Source organism: Octopus sinensis, linkage group LG9 (assembly GCF_006345805.1).
Source record: "Octopus sinensis linkage group LG9, ASM634580v1, whole genome shotgun sequence".
Taxonomy (NCBI): Eukaryota; Metazoa; Mollusca; class Cephalopoda; order Octopoda; family Octopodidae; genus Octopus; species Octopus sinensis.
Window position 1 is genome coordinate 14,657,645 of NC_043005.1, and position 15,841 is coordinate 14,673,485.

At 39.5% G+C, this 15,841-nt stretch overlaps 2 long non-coding RNA genes across 2 annotated transcripts in view; one reads left to right on the forward strand and one right to left on the reverse strand.

Annotated features, from left to right (window-relative positions):
- Positions 1–375: 375 nt before the first annotated feature.
- On the forward strand, positions 376–1,951 carry LOC118764773. Its single transcript, XR_005000575.1, has 2 exons — positions 376–1,035; positions 1,260–1,951. It is a non-coding gene; the product is annotated as an uncharacterized LOC118764773 (long non-coding RNA).
- Positions 1,952–13,895: 11,944 nt separating this feature from the next.
- Positions 13,896–15,841, reverse strand: part of LOC118764776 — a 10,171-nt gene continuing 8,225 nt past the window's right edge. The window contains exon 3 of the long non-coding RNA XR_005000577.1: positions 13,896–14,045. This is a non-coding gene — a long non-coding RNA (uncharacterized LOC118764776). The remainder of the gene's footprint in view (positions 14,046–15,841) is intronic.

A 15,841-nucleotide genomic window follows, 5' to 3' on the forward strand; every position in this document is an offset into this window, starting at 1 on the left:
GATTTTATAAGAAACCTTGTTGGACTAAAAAATATCCTTTGTAATGTTTTGGTTGCATGGGTTTGAGGAAGGGGTGTTTTAATAAACCGAGTATCTGTGATATGCTGGAGTTGATTGATATATGTCCCCTTATGAAATTGGCCCAATACCTAAAAACATTAAAAGTTGATAATTTGTTTTATCAAAATTCCTTTTTTTAAAATTCATTTACTCTCTCTCTCTCTCTCTCTATCCCATCCTATACATACAATAATATCCATATATATATATAAATTTGTTGAATTATTTAATGTGATATGTATACATTATTTTGTTTATATTTTTTGATTTTGAAGTAATTTGTTTTGTTTTGTTTTTTCCAAAGTTATTGCTTGTTGAAAATTATTTAATATTTAAGTTGAAATATTGCTTCCCCCCACCCTTTTTTTTTCCTCTTGTGAATTTTTTTTTTTATTATCAATTAAATAAATAAAACAAAAGACATTTTGCAAAGGAAAACGATAAGGCAGAACAAAGATGGAGTAAAATCCTGATTCTAAGGAAACTGATGATGAGTTGACAACATTAGCAGCAACTGATCTGTTGGAGAGGACATAGAAGAGCTTGGTATTAAGTTCATTGATTGTGAGAAGTGAGGAATCTGTTTTGGTTCCTTACTTCTTGTCTCAGGGCAGTTGAAGGTTATCAGACTCCACCTAGAACTCTCCAATATAGTTTAATTAGTCTAGGAAGTAAACTGGCAGTGTTGCTAAATTGACAGATGAATTCAGTTCTGACCAAGATCAACTTAGCTTTTAATCTTTCCGGAAAGGATAAATGAAATGCCAGTCTCAGGATTTACACTGGCAGAATCATTAGGGTGTCAGACAGGATGTGTTGCTGTAATTTTACAGCTCTTTCCGTTCTGAGTTCAAATCTTGTCATGGCTTACTTGGATGGTAGACTTAATCCAGTGCACAGATTAACACCACTACCTGGTCCACTGGTGCCTTTAACGGGGTCCACTCTGTTTCAAGCATTAGGGCCAGATTTCCAGTTTAACCCTTTAGCATTCAGATTATTCTGTCAAATGTAAAGCTTATGTATTCACACCATGTAAAATTAATCTTGTATCATTTCATGGCTTTGAGATTTCAATGATGTGATTGTTTATTTTTAAAATGACACAATAAGATAGCTATGAATGACTATATCTGACTAGGTTGAACATAAAATAGGTAGAATATTTTGGCCAGATATGGCCGGTTTAAACACTAAAGGGTTAAAGATACCTTCCTCTCTCCTTACTTTGTAAGGGATCTTAAGCACTGCCTTTTCTCTTAAGGATAAGTGAAAGATGTTGCTAAGTCATAATTAGTGAAGTCAAGGGTAATTTAAGCTAGCAGCCAAAGTGCTCAACAGTTTGCATAATTTCACCAGCACAGCATTGTAAATGAGATCATGACAATTTTATTCTTGAATTGTCCAGTTCACCTAGCTCTAAGAACCATGTGTGGTAAAATATACTGTTGTGAGCAGTAAGATGACAAAGTAATTTTGAAGTGTTTTGTTAGCTTACAGTATTAAGTTTAACTCCTATGATCATAGTTTAACAAGGGATACTCTACTTGTACTTACCCCTTACATAAAGACAGTTTCCAAACTATGCATTTATGAGCACAGTGGGTTATGGTATTCACACTTACATTAATAGAGCTGCCTCAATATCCATGTGTGTGGATGTATATGTTTATATGCATGAATGAGTGAGTAGTGAATACAATTCCATTTATTTTGCCATTGGTCTATTGACAAATGTTTTGGATTGAAGAAAAAAATAAGTCAAGGTTTACAAATATGTAACTGAAGTCTTCCTGATACAGAAAAAAAACAAAAAACAGAAAGTACAATTTAAATTAATTCCAGTTATATTCAGGAACAATAAAGGAACATGTGAATAAACTTTTGTTTTCCATATTTTTTTCTTAATCTTTTATCTTTTTATTTTGTGGAATTTTATTTCTTTTTGTTTAAAATTATATTTTAAATTCTTAATTTGTTTCTGTTGTTATTTTATTTTATAACTAGCAGTATAGCCCAGCGTTGCTCGGGCTTGTTTTCTTTTCGACCCTTTAGAATTAGAATTTTTGAAAAGTAAAAATTTTGCATTATGTAGCTTGTTATTCTCTTTAAGTGAACATTTTTCTGGTTAAAATACACCAAAAAATGGTGATACAGCAGTAAAAAAACCCATAAAAAATAGGGATTTTCATAGAAAAAAAAGCACCTTTTTGATGTAAATAATTTTTGGTGTTAACATGGTCTGATTTTAATTTTTTCTTCTACAGAAGGAAGAGCAAGCCTTCTATCATACTCTCAATTTTGGTCAACTTGTGCCGCGGGGTCTCGAAGGAGATAGTGTTAGTTGAAGGCTACCAAGCCTGCCACACACAGACAACTTCAGCTTTATATATATATAGAGATTTTCTTGAATTTAACAATTTTTCACAGAAATATTAACTTTATTTTGTTGTTGCTGCTATAGTAGTATATTATATTAGTAGTTATGTGGAGGCGCAATGGCCCAGTGGTTAAGGCAGCAGACTTGCGGTTGTAGGATCGCGGTTTCAAGTTCGTTGTGAGTGTTTATTGAGCGAAAACACCTAAAGCTCCACGAGGCTCCGGCAGGGGGTGGTGGTGATCCCTCCTGTACTCTTTCGCCACAACCTTCTCTCATTCTTTCTTCTGTTGGCCTGCTTGCTTAGCCAGTGGGATGGCGTCATTTGAAGGCTAAAACAATGTGAAGCACATTGTGACCAGCGATGTGTAGCAAAATCTGATAGCCTGGTCGGTCACGGTGATATTAGTAGTAATATGTATTTTCAATCTAATTCAGTGATGTACTATCTTTTTCTACCATAACCAACTGTATTTTTTTGTGTCTGTAGCCAACCCAAAGTTAACAGCTAAATAAACCCCAAATCAGTGCCCAAACATTAATTCATTTTGAAATTAAAAGAAAAACTAGTGTAGCAAATTACAGACAAGTTCAATAGCTTCCTTGTTCCTGGTATCTTGTACTCACGGTGTCATAATTTATTTTATTAGGTATACATATGACACAGTGATCCAGTAAATGTTTTGTGTGGCTCACTCCTATGCCATATATTCATCATCATTTAATGTCTGCCTTTCATCCTGGGATGGTTTGACAGGAGCCAGACAAGCAGAAGCCTGCACCAGACTTCTGTGTCTGTTTTGGCAGGATTTTTACAGCTGGATGCCCTTCCTAACACTGACCACCCAGCAGAGTGGACTGAGTGCTTTTTACATGGCACAAGCACAGGTGAGGTCAGTTTTGGCAAGGTTTTTACAGCTGGATGCCCTTCCAAATGCCAACCACTTTACAGTGTAGACTGGATGCTTTTTTTGTAGCACCTGCATTGACAGGTTCACCATGTACCTTGCAAGACAAAAATCTTTTGATAGGGAGGGGGCATTGGAGGAGGTGATCTTGTGTCAGATGATGAAAGGTTATAGTGAGAGAGAAACGGGTGCCTTGTTGTAGAAGAGGTACAAGGTTACCCTGCCAGAGAGAGAAAGAGATCAGAGATGAGTACAGAAACAGGTGTGCTGCTGTAAAGGAGATACATGGTTACCCAACCTGGGGGAAGAACAGGAGAGAGAGAGAGTGGGAGACAACAAGATAGAGGTGGTGGCAAAGTTCCAGGCATACTCACAAGGGACGGGAATCAGAATATAAATGGAATGGTCAAGTAAAGAAAGAGAGAGATATAGATGGTGGCAAGTGCCATGGTGAATTCTTGAGGTTTGAGTGTCATGTTATAAGTGGCAGGACATTGCCAAAGAAGTGTGATTAGAGGGGAATGCAGTGAGTGGTGAAAACCTGGGTATATAGAGTGGGGGGTGGGCTACCGGATAGCAATGATACAGAGAAACAGGGCCAAGAGGACAGGAGTGAGAGGTAAGCATAGTGCATGAAAGAGCAAATGTGAGAAAGAGAAGAGATGTAGTTTGGTTTGTTGGGGTAGGGTATGTGAAAAGTTTTCTTGTTACATGTGGATGGAATACACAGATCAGGGGCTAGCAGAGAGCAATGATACAGGGAAACAGAGCTAAGAGGACAGGATTGGGGAGTGAGAGGTAAGCATAGTGCATGAAAGAGCAAATATGAGAAAGAGAAGAGATGTAGTTTGGTTTGTTGGGGTAGGGTGAGGGAAAAGTTTTCTTGTTATGTGTGGATGGAACACAGCACTTCTAGAACTCAAGAACTTCATAATGTGCCCTGTCAGTCACACTTGAAGGAAAGAAGAATAAAACAACAGAGTGGGAGTGGGTGACAGTCAAGATGCTAAAACAGGTGACAGTATTTAAAGGCTTTACTCCAAAGACGGTAGTTTAATCAGAATAAAACTGCAAATTTTTTTCATAGTTGTATTTACTTTATCAAATACTGGTGTTCCTCTTTCAGGTGAGAAAATACTTCCAACTCCCAACAGTTTTTATTAACTCTCTACAAAACTCAGATGAAGCCCCCAATAGAATACTATGTGGGACAATGTTGATGCCATACAATGCTAATGTCGGGTGGCCATTCTGGGGATGCAGCCTATGAGGTCTGCATCCCCAAAATGGCTGCCTGACTAATTAGCATACAATCACTCATCAATACACTTACACTCCAAACTCTGATCCACAGACAATGTTGTCTTACCACTCTGCTTCTACAACTTGTACAGTGGCTTCTGATTCTTGTAGCAGGCTGATCTTATACTACTTCTACTCAGATTCATCCAACTTACTCTGCTCTCCTAAAACCATTTTCTTTCTACTCTCACTCTGTCTTGACACTGCACTAACTTTTACATCCAGTCCTTGCACCCCAGAACATCTTTCTCCTGGAATTCCCTCCCTGCCTATGGTTTTCCTGTAACCATCAACTTATAGATTCTTCAAGAAGAAAATCAACCACATTAATCTCAGAAATCCTGTGCAGGCTGTGAGTACAGATAATGGCAATCCTGGTTTCTTCTGCTTCTAATTTATTTAACAGCCAACTTTCCTTCATTTTAAATAATTTATGCATGGATCAAAAACTGGTATTGGTACATGTAATAAGATGTTTTTTTTTTCTCTCAAGCCATGCCTGGCTCATAAGGGCCGGTTTCCTTGGCGTATAGGTTCCCCACCTGGATGGAACGCCAGTCCGTTGCAGGTGAGCTGCAAGATGCAGGAGAAAAGAGTGAGAGAAAGTTGTGGCGAAAGAGTCAGCAGAAGTTTACCATTACCTTCTGCCGGAGCTTAGGTGTTTCGCTCATAAACACACATCGCCCGGTCTGAGATTTGAACCCGCAATTCCTCAACCACGAGTCCACTGCTCTAACCACAATAAAACATGTAAAATAAAATAAATTCATATCTCTTGAAATTAAGTAAATCCTGATATTTAAGGAGGGGTCAAAGATTGAAGATAAAAAAAAAATAATCACATCTGTTCACTACATACAAAATTATCTTTAGGGAACTTATTAACTTTTTGCTTTTTTCAACATAGACCACCACTGAAATAATCTGAAAAATAAAAGTATTACTTTTTCAATAGCTCAACTCCCTAATTATAATATATGCCAAAAGAAATTATAATTCATGGCTGTAAGTAATTGGGAGATTGTGTAATAGACAAGTGTTGGTGCTTCCTTCACAAAGAGTAGAGCACCAGTGTGCTGTACCCCCAGCACATACTCTGATCCTTCTCCCACTCCTATAGCAGTTCCTGCTTTTCTGAATTAGTAATGGATGGGGATGGAAGCACTCTGTCGGTTACGACGACGAGGGTTCCGGTTGATCCGAATCAACGGAACAGTCTGCTCGTGAAATTAACGTGTAAGTGGCTGAGCACTCCACAGACACGTGCACCCTTAACTTAGTTCTCGGGGATATTCAGCGTGACACAGAGAGTGACAAGGCCGGCCCCTTGAAATACAGGTACAACAGAAACAGGAAGTAAGAGTGAGAGAAAGTTGTGGTGAAAGAGTACAGCAGGGATCACCACCACCCCCTGCCGGAGCCTCGTGGAGCTTTTTAGGTGTTTTCGCTCAATAAACACTCACAACGCCCGGTCTGGGAATCGAAACCGCGATCCTATGACTGCGAGTCCTATGACTGCCCTAACCACTGGACCATTGCGCCCACACTCTGAATTAGTAATCTGTTACCCATCACCCACATGCACTTGCAATAAGGATATATTCTTTTGGTACAAATATAAGAAATTCTGATTCACAATCAAATTCTCTCATAAGACCATTGGAGGAATGAAACTATAGATCCAAGGAGAATTAGTGACATAATCTGCTGATAAAACATGCACATTACTGACTTTTCTACTTATGCTTGAAATTTATTGATAAAGGAAATTATTCACAAAACTGAAAAGAATGTTACCTCCATGAAAAGGTAAACTATACAGCTTGAGGTTGCGATCATACTACAAAACTTAGGCAAGCCTGGATAAAGTGTGGGTTTTAAAGATAAACATCACTAAAACTAAAACTGTGAAGCTTAAGGGGATTGAAGAAATGTGTCATTGGATGGGTAAACTGCAAGAAGAGTAAAACGAGTTTAAATATCTTGAAACTTTTATAGAACAAGATGTTTTTGACACTGAAATTAACGAAAGATTTAAGAGGATAAATCAAGTAACAGGAGTGCTTTCAAATGTAAGGAAATATCTTAGGGATTCGTATGAAAATTTAATGCATACGTCGCTATTAAGAAACGTTACATATTTGAAGAACCGTGGCAGCAAATCAGAACTAATTGTTTTAGAGGCCTCGAAAATAAAGAAATTTTAGGGAATCAAAAAGGCATCATTTTTGAGAAACGAAGTGTTGAGTACCAGAAAATTTCCTATAAATAAATAAGGAAGAAATAATGAAGAGTAAAGTGGCGATAGCTGGGCCACGTACTTCGGCCACAACCTGAAGGCCAGCTAATATCTTAAGGTAAAAGAGAACAATAGAAACGATCCTCAGAGGAGGCCAGATTAGAAGCACAAAATAGACAAGGCTAGCGACAAATTGTTGAAGCCCTTTGTATCAAGTGGTGTAGGAAGCAGTAATAGTAACAGTTAACGATTGTTTCAACTAACCGAACATCCAGCCAGGCAGCCAAACTAAACATCAAACTATATAAAGGGGGAAAAAAATCCGGCTCTAATTCGGGGAGGTAACTCTCATTAGAAAAAAAAAATCTGTAATTTTTTTTAAAGATAGTTTTACTTTTACATAGCACCTACATACAACTAAAGTAAGTTTTTGAAGTTATTTAAGTCACTGCAAGTCATTGAAACACATCAGTTTTACAATGCTGTTACTTCACTTTCTGTGATTCTTGTTTAACAGTTAGGTGAACGCGCTAGAAAGAAGGGGGGAGACAGAGAATCTAGTGTCTGGATCATAAACAAAAAGCAGCAATACAGTTGTATGGAAAATGTAAAAACAATCCATTGAGAATTGAAAAATCTTCAAGTAGTTGGAAGAAAACGAAAATGATCCGCAATAGTTACGTAAAATTAGACATCTACAGTTCAACAACAATCGTAATGCCTTCTTTACATTGGCGCAAAAATCATACAATCTTACAGAGGAGAGAGGTAATCAATACAGTATATAACTGGTACTATTTTGTCGCCTCTGAGCAATGATCTTTGCGACCAGAGCTGTAAAATAAAGGGACGTAATTATTGCAACACTGATCCAGTACAAATATAGCTTATTGAAGAACATACAAAGTTGAAGGGAAAGAACAAGATCGATTCGTTTGACACCAATGCTTGACAGATACTAATCATAGGCAGATGGAAAAAGTCATAGATGACGCTGTTATGATCTAAACACAAGGAAATAAAACCCTTAAAAAGCATTTACTTCTAACATTTTAATATTCGACATTTCATGTCAATAATCCCAGCGAGCCTTGATTATTATATACGAGGGACGTTCAATAAGTAATTTCCCTGACCCACTTGCAGTTGTTTGATCTAGCTGAAATTTTGCATAGATTAACGGCAAATTACAGCTCTGAACTAATTGTGGTTTCTGATTTAGAGGTGTTTGAACTGAGTCAAGTGTGAAATGGAGCCTGTTGAGTGTCGAGCAGTGATCCGGTTTTTGTATTTGAAAGGACGCACACCATGGCAGACTTTTGATGAAATGAAAGTAACTTATGGTGATGATGCCCCATCATATGACCTTGTAAAACGCTGGCATCGTGAATTCAAACATGGTCGGAACTCTGTGGAAACAGCTCCCAGATCTGGTCGCCACCCTTCTGCCATTGATGAGGCATCTGTCCGTCAAGTTGGTGCTGCCATTTTGGAAGATCGACGCATAACTTTTCGCCAAATAGCCCATGAGATCAAGATTAGTACCGGGTCTGTGGAAACTATCATTCATGACCATTTGCATATGCAAAAGGTGTCTGCCAGATGGATTCCCAGGCTGCTCAAACCTTTCCAGAAGCAAGAACGCGTCGAGTGCTCGAGGGTGAATTTGGAGACGTGCCAAGAAGATGAGTCAAAAGTTTTCAAAAGACTGATTGCATAGGATGAAACCTGGGTCCATCACTATGATCCAGAGACCAAAGCCCAGTCAATGCAGTGGAAGCACCGTGACTCACCTCCTCCAAAGAAGGCAAGGGTGCAGCCCTCCGCTGGCAAGATCATGCTCACAGTCTTCTGGGACCAGGACGGAGTAGTGATGACAGATTTCCTGGCAAAGGGTACCACAATTACAGGAGCCTATTATGCTTCACTTTTGAGGAAATTAAGAGAAGCTATCAAAATCAAGAGGCAGGGCAAGATCAGCAAAGGCATCCTCCTCCTGCAGGACAACGCTCCGGTCCACAACTCGTGTGTCACCAGATCAGAAGCACAGGCGTGCGGCCATGAACTCCTCCCCCATCCTCCCTACTCTCTTGACCTTGCACCCTCTTATTTTTACCTCTTCCCAGCCATGAAGTTGTTTTTGAAAGGAAAGCGTTTCCCAGATGATGCAGCCTTGATTTCTGAAGTCACGTTCAGGTTGGAGGACCAAGCTGGGGTCTTCTACAAAAATGGTCTCCAGAGCTGCATCAAACAATGGGAGAAATGCATAACTCTGGGTGGTTTCTATGTAGAAAAAGACTAATAACTGTGCCAAGTTTCGTTGCTCTACTGCTATGGGTAGTGGGTCAGGGGCATTACTTATTGAACGCCCCTCATACAAGGAATGTGGATGACAGAATCAGAGGAATGTTGGATAAAATACCTTGCTATATTAAGTTACATCATTTATCTTTTGCAATCAAAACCTGTCAGTGTCAACTTGGCATTTATTTTTCTTCATTGCAAGGTTAATAAAATATGTACCAGTCATATACTGAGGTTGGTATAGATTATAAGCACAACAGATTATTATCTAAACAAATTGGTTAAATTCAGAATTGAATCAATGAGCCAATGAATGAATATTCCTATCCATGTGGCTGAAGATCAGAGGCCACAGACACAACTCATTTGTAGCATCTCCCATTTGGGACCTCCTTTTGTTCAGTATATTTATCTGCTGGAAGCTGTCCAGAGACATACAATCAGATGAATACCTTACCGTATCTTGAACATCTTGCTTGTCTAGGTATTGATATATTAAAATTTTGACATCTTGTAGCTGTCTTGGTAGAAGCCTGCAAGATTATCCACAATCTTTCAAACAACTTGGGCCACTTTTTTCATAGTTCAGTATCGCTACCACACATGGACATGTTTACAAAATCAAAAAAGCAACACAACACTCATGACTTTTGGTTCCGGGTTCCAGGTTCATTCCCACTGCATGGCACCTAAGGCAAGTGTCTTCTACTATAGCCTTGGGCCGACCAAAGCCTTGCGAGTGGATTTGGTAGGAAGCCCGTCGTACATATATTTATATATATTTATTAGTGTGTGTGTGTGTGTATGTTTGTCTATCTGTGTTTGTCCCAATGCTGGTGTGTTTACGTCCTCGTAACTTAGCGGTTCGGCAAAAGAGATCGATAGAATAAATAATAGGCTTACAAAGAACAAGTCCTGGGGTTGATTTGCTCGACTAAAAGTGGTGCTCCACTATGGCCACAGTCACATGACCAAAACAAGTAAAAGAGTAAAGAGTATATCTTTATAATCCAGAAACAAAGGCTTAGTTCATAGAATGACATCACATCTCATCTCCAAGGCCTAAGAAGTTCAAGAGCCAGTGTTTGATACAGAAAGCCACAGTGACTATTTTGAAGGATTACAAGGACATCATTCTCCTTGATTTTCTGCGTTGTGACAGTACTGAGAAGAGTGAGCAGTACATTGAGACACTCAAAGAAGAAAGGAAAAAAACTGAACAAGAGATTGCAAACAGACAACATTCACCATAACAATACATGACCATATGCATCTTTAGTAACAAAACCAGGCAATGAACAAGCTGAGCTGGTCAGTGGTCTCCCATCCAATGTTCAGCCCAATGAAAGGTAGTCTTTAGGGGTAAAGATTTGATGATACAGGCAAGGTGAAAGTGACTGTTAGGAAGAGGGCACAACAGTGCACACGTGAATAATTTTTGAAGATTCAAGAACTGAGTTCAACAATGGTGCAAATATATCATTTGTGATAAAGACTCTGTTGAGTAGTATCTTTGTATCGATCAACATCAATGGAAATTGTAGCTGTGATACCGGTGCCGGTGGCATGTAAGACAACCATCCGAACGTGGACATTGCCAACGCCACCCGACTGGCCTCCATGCGGTGGCACAGTTCGACTGGGGCCTGGGAAGTAAGGAGGCCACACCAGGCTCCAATCTGATCTGGCAATGTTTCTACAGCTGGATGCCCTTCCTAAAAACACAACCGCTCCAAGAGTGTAGTGGGTATTTTTTATGCACTTTTTAAAAAATATATATATATATATACACACTATAATTCTTCTGGGTTTCCTGTCTGTAAAGGGTTTAACTTTATGACACCTGCCAAGAACTTTTAACCTATGACCTCTTTAAAATACGGACGGAAAACGTCTGGATTATCTCCCTTCGTCAATGGTTACTGACTTCCACACCCATACTGCCATCATTCAGTTGTGAGGGTATGCAATAGGGCATTATCTTCCTCTCCTGTTAGCTATCAACTTCTGGCAGTTCCCAAAAGCCCTGCAGAAATCTCCTAAAATGCAACAACTAACCTAAAAATCTCCATTGTGGTGTTACGCATAGCCCCTGACTCAACTGAGTCCCTTAGGACTCATCCATGCATTTGCCTATGCATAGCTTGCAGTATTTCGTCCCATTAATGTTGGGGCCTGGGTTTTTGAGAATTTTCCATGAGACTGAAGTGTGGAACTCCATCATCTTATAGTTGCCAAATGTGGTTGGCCAGCGATGTTACGTATCTCCTTTCTGGGACTCTGAAGGAGGACCAATGGTTGGAAAAACGTTTCTTGAATGAATTTCCATGGATGTGCGATGTCGGTGCTGTACTTGTTGTTGTTGCCACTGTTGCTGTTGTTGATGTAGTTGTGGCTGCCATGGACAGCTTTAGCGATGTCATCAACTGCAGCACCAACGACACCCCTGACAGCATCATCACTAACATCGCCTTCAACACCAGCCTTCCTAACAGCTTCCCTGATGTCCACAGTAGAAGACCTGCCAACACTCACACACTGGCAGGACCAATTGTAGCAGCAGTAACAGACCCAGTGCTGACACCCGGCGAGCTGGCAGAAACGTTAGCATGCCGGGCGAAATGCGTAGCCGTATTTCGTCTGTCGTGACGTTCTGAGTTCAATTCTGCCGAAATGACTTTGCCTTTCATCCTTTCGGGGTCGATAAATTAAGTACCATTTACGCACTGGGGTTGATGTAATCGACTAAATCCCTTTGTCTGTCCTTGTTTGTCCCTCTGTGTTTAGCCCCTTGTGGGTAGTAAAGAAATCTATTGGTAACAACACTAACAACAGCAGCAGCGGCCCTAGCAGAAACCCCAGCATAAGCTCAACTAATGACACCTCTGATAGCAGTAAGCAACAGCAATAGTATTACCAATGCTACCACCCCCCCACCTTCACCAACACCAACAGCTCCAGCAACGGCACAGTTAACAACAACAGCAGCAGCAGCTTGGTGATGCAGTGAAAACATGGAAAACAAGAAACACACAAACAATCAAAAAAAGAAACATACGACTCATGAAATTTTACAGGAAAATAAATTACCAACCCACATGATATAGCTGGCAGAATCGTTAGCACGTCGGGTGGAATGCTTTGCGGTAGTATTCGGCTGCTGTTACGTTGTGCGTCAAATTCCGCCGAGGTCGACTTTGCCTTTCATCCTTTCGGGGTCGATTAAATAAATACCAGTTACGCATTGGGGTCGATGTAATCGACTTAATCCGTTTGTCTGTCCTTGTTTGTCCTCTCTGTGTTTAGCCTCTTGTGGGTAGTAAAGAATAGATATAGCCTGTGCCTTCAATAATTACTTCTCTAATATAGCTACAAACCTTAACAATCAAATCCCCCCTATCCTCCAGCCCCCATGTTCTACATGGGCCCTAGTAACCCGAATTTCTTCTTTGCATTTTCTTCTTCCCCAGACGAAGTAAGATCCGTTATAAACTCCCTCAAAAATAAACCAGACTCAAATGAAGTATCCCTTCATATATTTACAAACATCTGTTGACATAATCAACTTACTATTAGCAATGCTCTTTTCTGAATTAGTTGCTCAAGGCATATTCCCTAACTCTCTAAAAATGGCATGTGGTCATTCCAGTCTATAAAACAGGTTGGCTTTAGAGAAAACTTAAGTACTGCTGATGCAATCCTTGAATTCTAGATCATGCCAACAGTTCGCTAAACATCTCTAATACTTCCTTGCACTTTACTTAGATATCAGTAAAGCATTCGATTCTGTACATTCAGATATATTGTTGGTTTAGATCGTACCTCTCACAGCGCCAAACAGTATGTTTCTGTTCAAACATCAAAATCACCATTATCTACTATAAATCTAGGAGTCCCCCAGGGGTCCGTACGGGCCCATTACTAATTTATGAAATTTTCTACACTTTGCTGATGACGCTCTACTATTTTATTAGTCACCAGGCCTTCCCTCCCTATTCAATACAATTAATTCAGAACTGGACAGGGGTTATCAATGGCTTATCGCTAACTGGCTTACCCTTGATATAAAAAAATGAGCTGTTCCATGCTTTCTCCACAAAGCCCAACAGCTTCTGACTAATGTCCTCACCACAGGTAAAGCAATTTCACATGTAACATCAACAAAATTTCTCAGCATTCATATTGATGAGTCACTCAGTTTGAAAACACATATAAGCAATTTAGAAAACAAAATACCCGTACTCTTGGTATGTTAAATAGAATTTCTTACCTCTTCCTGAAAATGTTAGAATTATTCTTACTGTTCTTTAAAATACTCAAAATTCTGTTACTGCGTTGCTGCCAGACTTAAAGAGATTTACTTTATATACATTATGACCGCCTTGCTTGCATGCAAAGGATATGTATTTTTTGGGGTTTTTTTATACAATTATTGACCTTTTTATTTTTTGACCTCCTACCAACTTGCCCAAATCAGCCAAGCTGCCAAAGTGCTTAATCCGATTTTTTACGCAATTTCTGAAAAAAAGTTGTTGTAATCTTTACTTATTGTAATCGATAAAAAAAATATTCATGTAAATTAGATTAATAAATTTAATGAGAATAAATTTAATATATATTTCTGTGGTTTGCCGTGGAGGGACTAATCTGATACTGGGTGCTGAGGTGTCATCCAACCGTCATCTTGCATGGGAATAGAGTCATTACTTTTACTACTCGCTTGAGGAGTTGGTGTGTTACTTTGGCTTCCTTTTCTAGAGTCTTGAGGTGTTGATGTGTGACTTTGGCTTCTTTTCTAGAGCCTTGAGGTGTTGATGTGTGACCTTGGCTTGAGTTTTTTTTCAGCATCTGGTACCTGCAACAGACAATATATATATATATATATATATATATATATTATATATTATATATATATATATATATATATATTATATATATATATATATATACATATATATATATATATATATACATATAACATAAATACATACATGCATACATATGTGTATGCATACATACACACATACATACGTACATATATATGACGAACTAACTGTACTTCTCAGAATGCAGCACAGATTTTTGTCAGTGAACAGGTCGCGGATTTTAGCGACGAAAATATTTTGACAAATTAAACTTAAATGTTGAAGTGAATCAAACGGCTTTTGTGTGTTTCTTAAATGGCTTACAAACACCTTCCACGCTGCAATTGTTTTTCGTTTCAGCACACGATCTCAGATCAAATTACTTGCTATGCGAGTACATCTCTGTAAGATATATATATATATATATATTATATATATATATATATATATTATATATATATGATGATGATGATGGGTGAGGGTAAGTGTGTGTGTGTGTGTATACAGAATAGATTTCCTTAAATGTCTGGGGAATTCTTAGGTGTAGTAGATAAAATCTGTTACCTTGGTAACTAAGTTAGCAATGAAGGAGGATGTTCTGAAAGCCTACTTGCTAGAATAAGAATAGGCTGGGCAAAGTTTGGGTAAGTACTACCTTTGTTCGTCACAAGGGGCCTCCCCGTCACTGTGAAAGGCAGAATGTATGATGCCTGTGTAAGAAAGAACTATGCTCATGGCAGTGAAGCATGGGTTGTGGCTACAAAGGAGATACGGATGCCTGAAAGGAATGAAACCAGCATGCTCCACTGGATGGGTAATGTCAGTGTTGCATGTATAACCGAGTGTAAGTGATTTGAGAGGAATATTTGGATATGAGCGGCAACAGCTGTTGTGTGCAAGAGAGGAGACTGCACTGGTATGATCATGTGATGTGTATGGACAAGGACCATGCATAAGGGAGTAATGATCTGAAACTGGTGGGAAGCTGAAGAAGGGATAGACCCAAGAAGATTTGGGGTGAAGTGGTGAGAACTGATCTGATGTTGAACACTCACAGAGGAGATGACAAGGGACCAAGACATCTGGCAAGTTTGCAGTAAACCATGGCCATCCCTACATGCAGGCATGTCCTTTACAACTGTGCATTCTCCCTTCCCCACACACACACATAATGTGTCCTCTGTCAAACTGCCCCACGACCCATCTTCCCAACACTCTCACCACCTGTCGCAGGACTCTCCCCCTCCTCTCCCTCACATGCTTATTGGCACACTCCGTGCCCTTGTATTTATCTACAACATCCCCCTCCCAGTCACTCACCAGTTATCTCTTCTCCCTATCTCCTCACACTCTTATGGAACATCCCCCTCTATCCCCTTTCTCCTACTTATACTCCCCACAGCACTGTTCCCTGTGGGTAGTTCCCAATACTTCTCCAACACCATCTACTTGTCTCTCTCCCTCTCTCTCTATCTTACTTTCTCTCCAACTCCTTCCTACCTTTCTCTCCTCCCAAGTCTTACTGAAGCAGCAAGTGTCCCCTTTATAGTAACACAACTATCTCTGTCCAGCTATTATACTCTAACCTCTTGCCTGGTACACGATCACTTTCCTCAGTTCCACTCCATTCTCTAATTTTGCAACCTATTTGGCAACCCCACTGGTACTGGTGCCACATAGAAAGCACCTGTACTGATGTCACAAAAAAAGTACACATGTTAAAGTGGTTGGCATTAGGAAAGGCATCCAGCCATTTTACAGCTGGATGCCCGTCCATACTAGAATA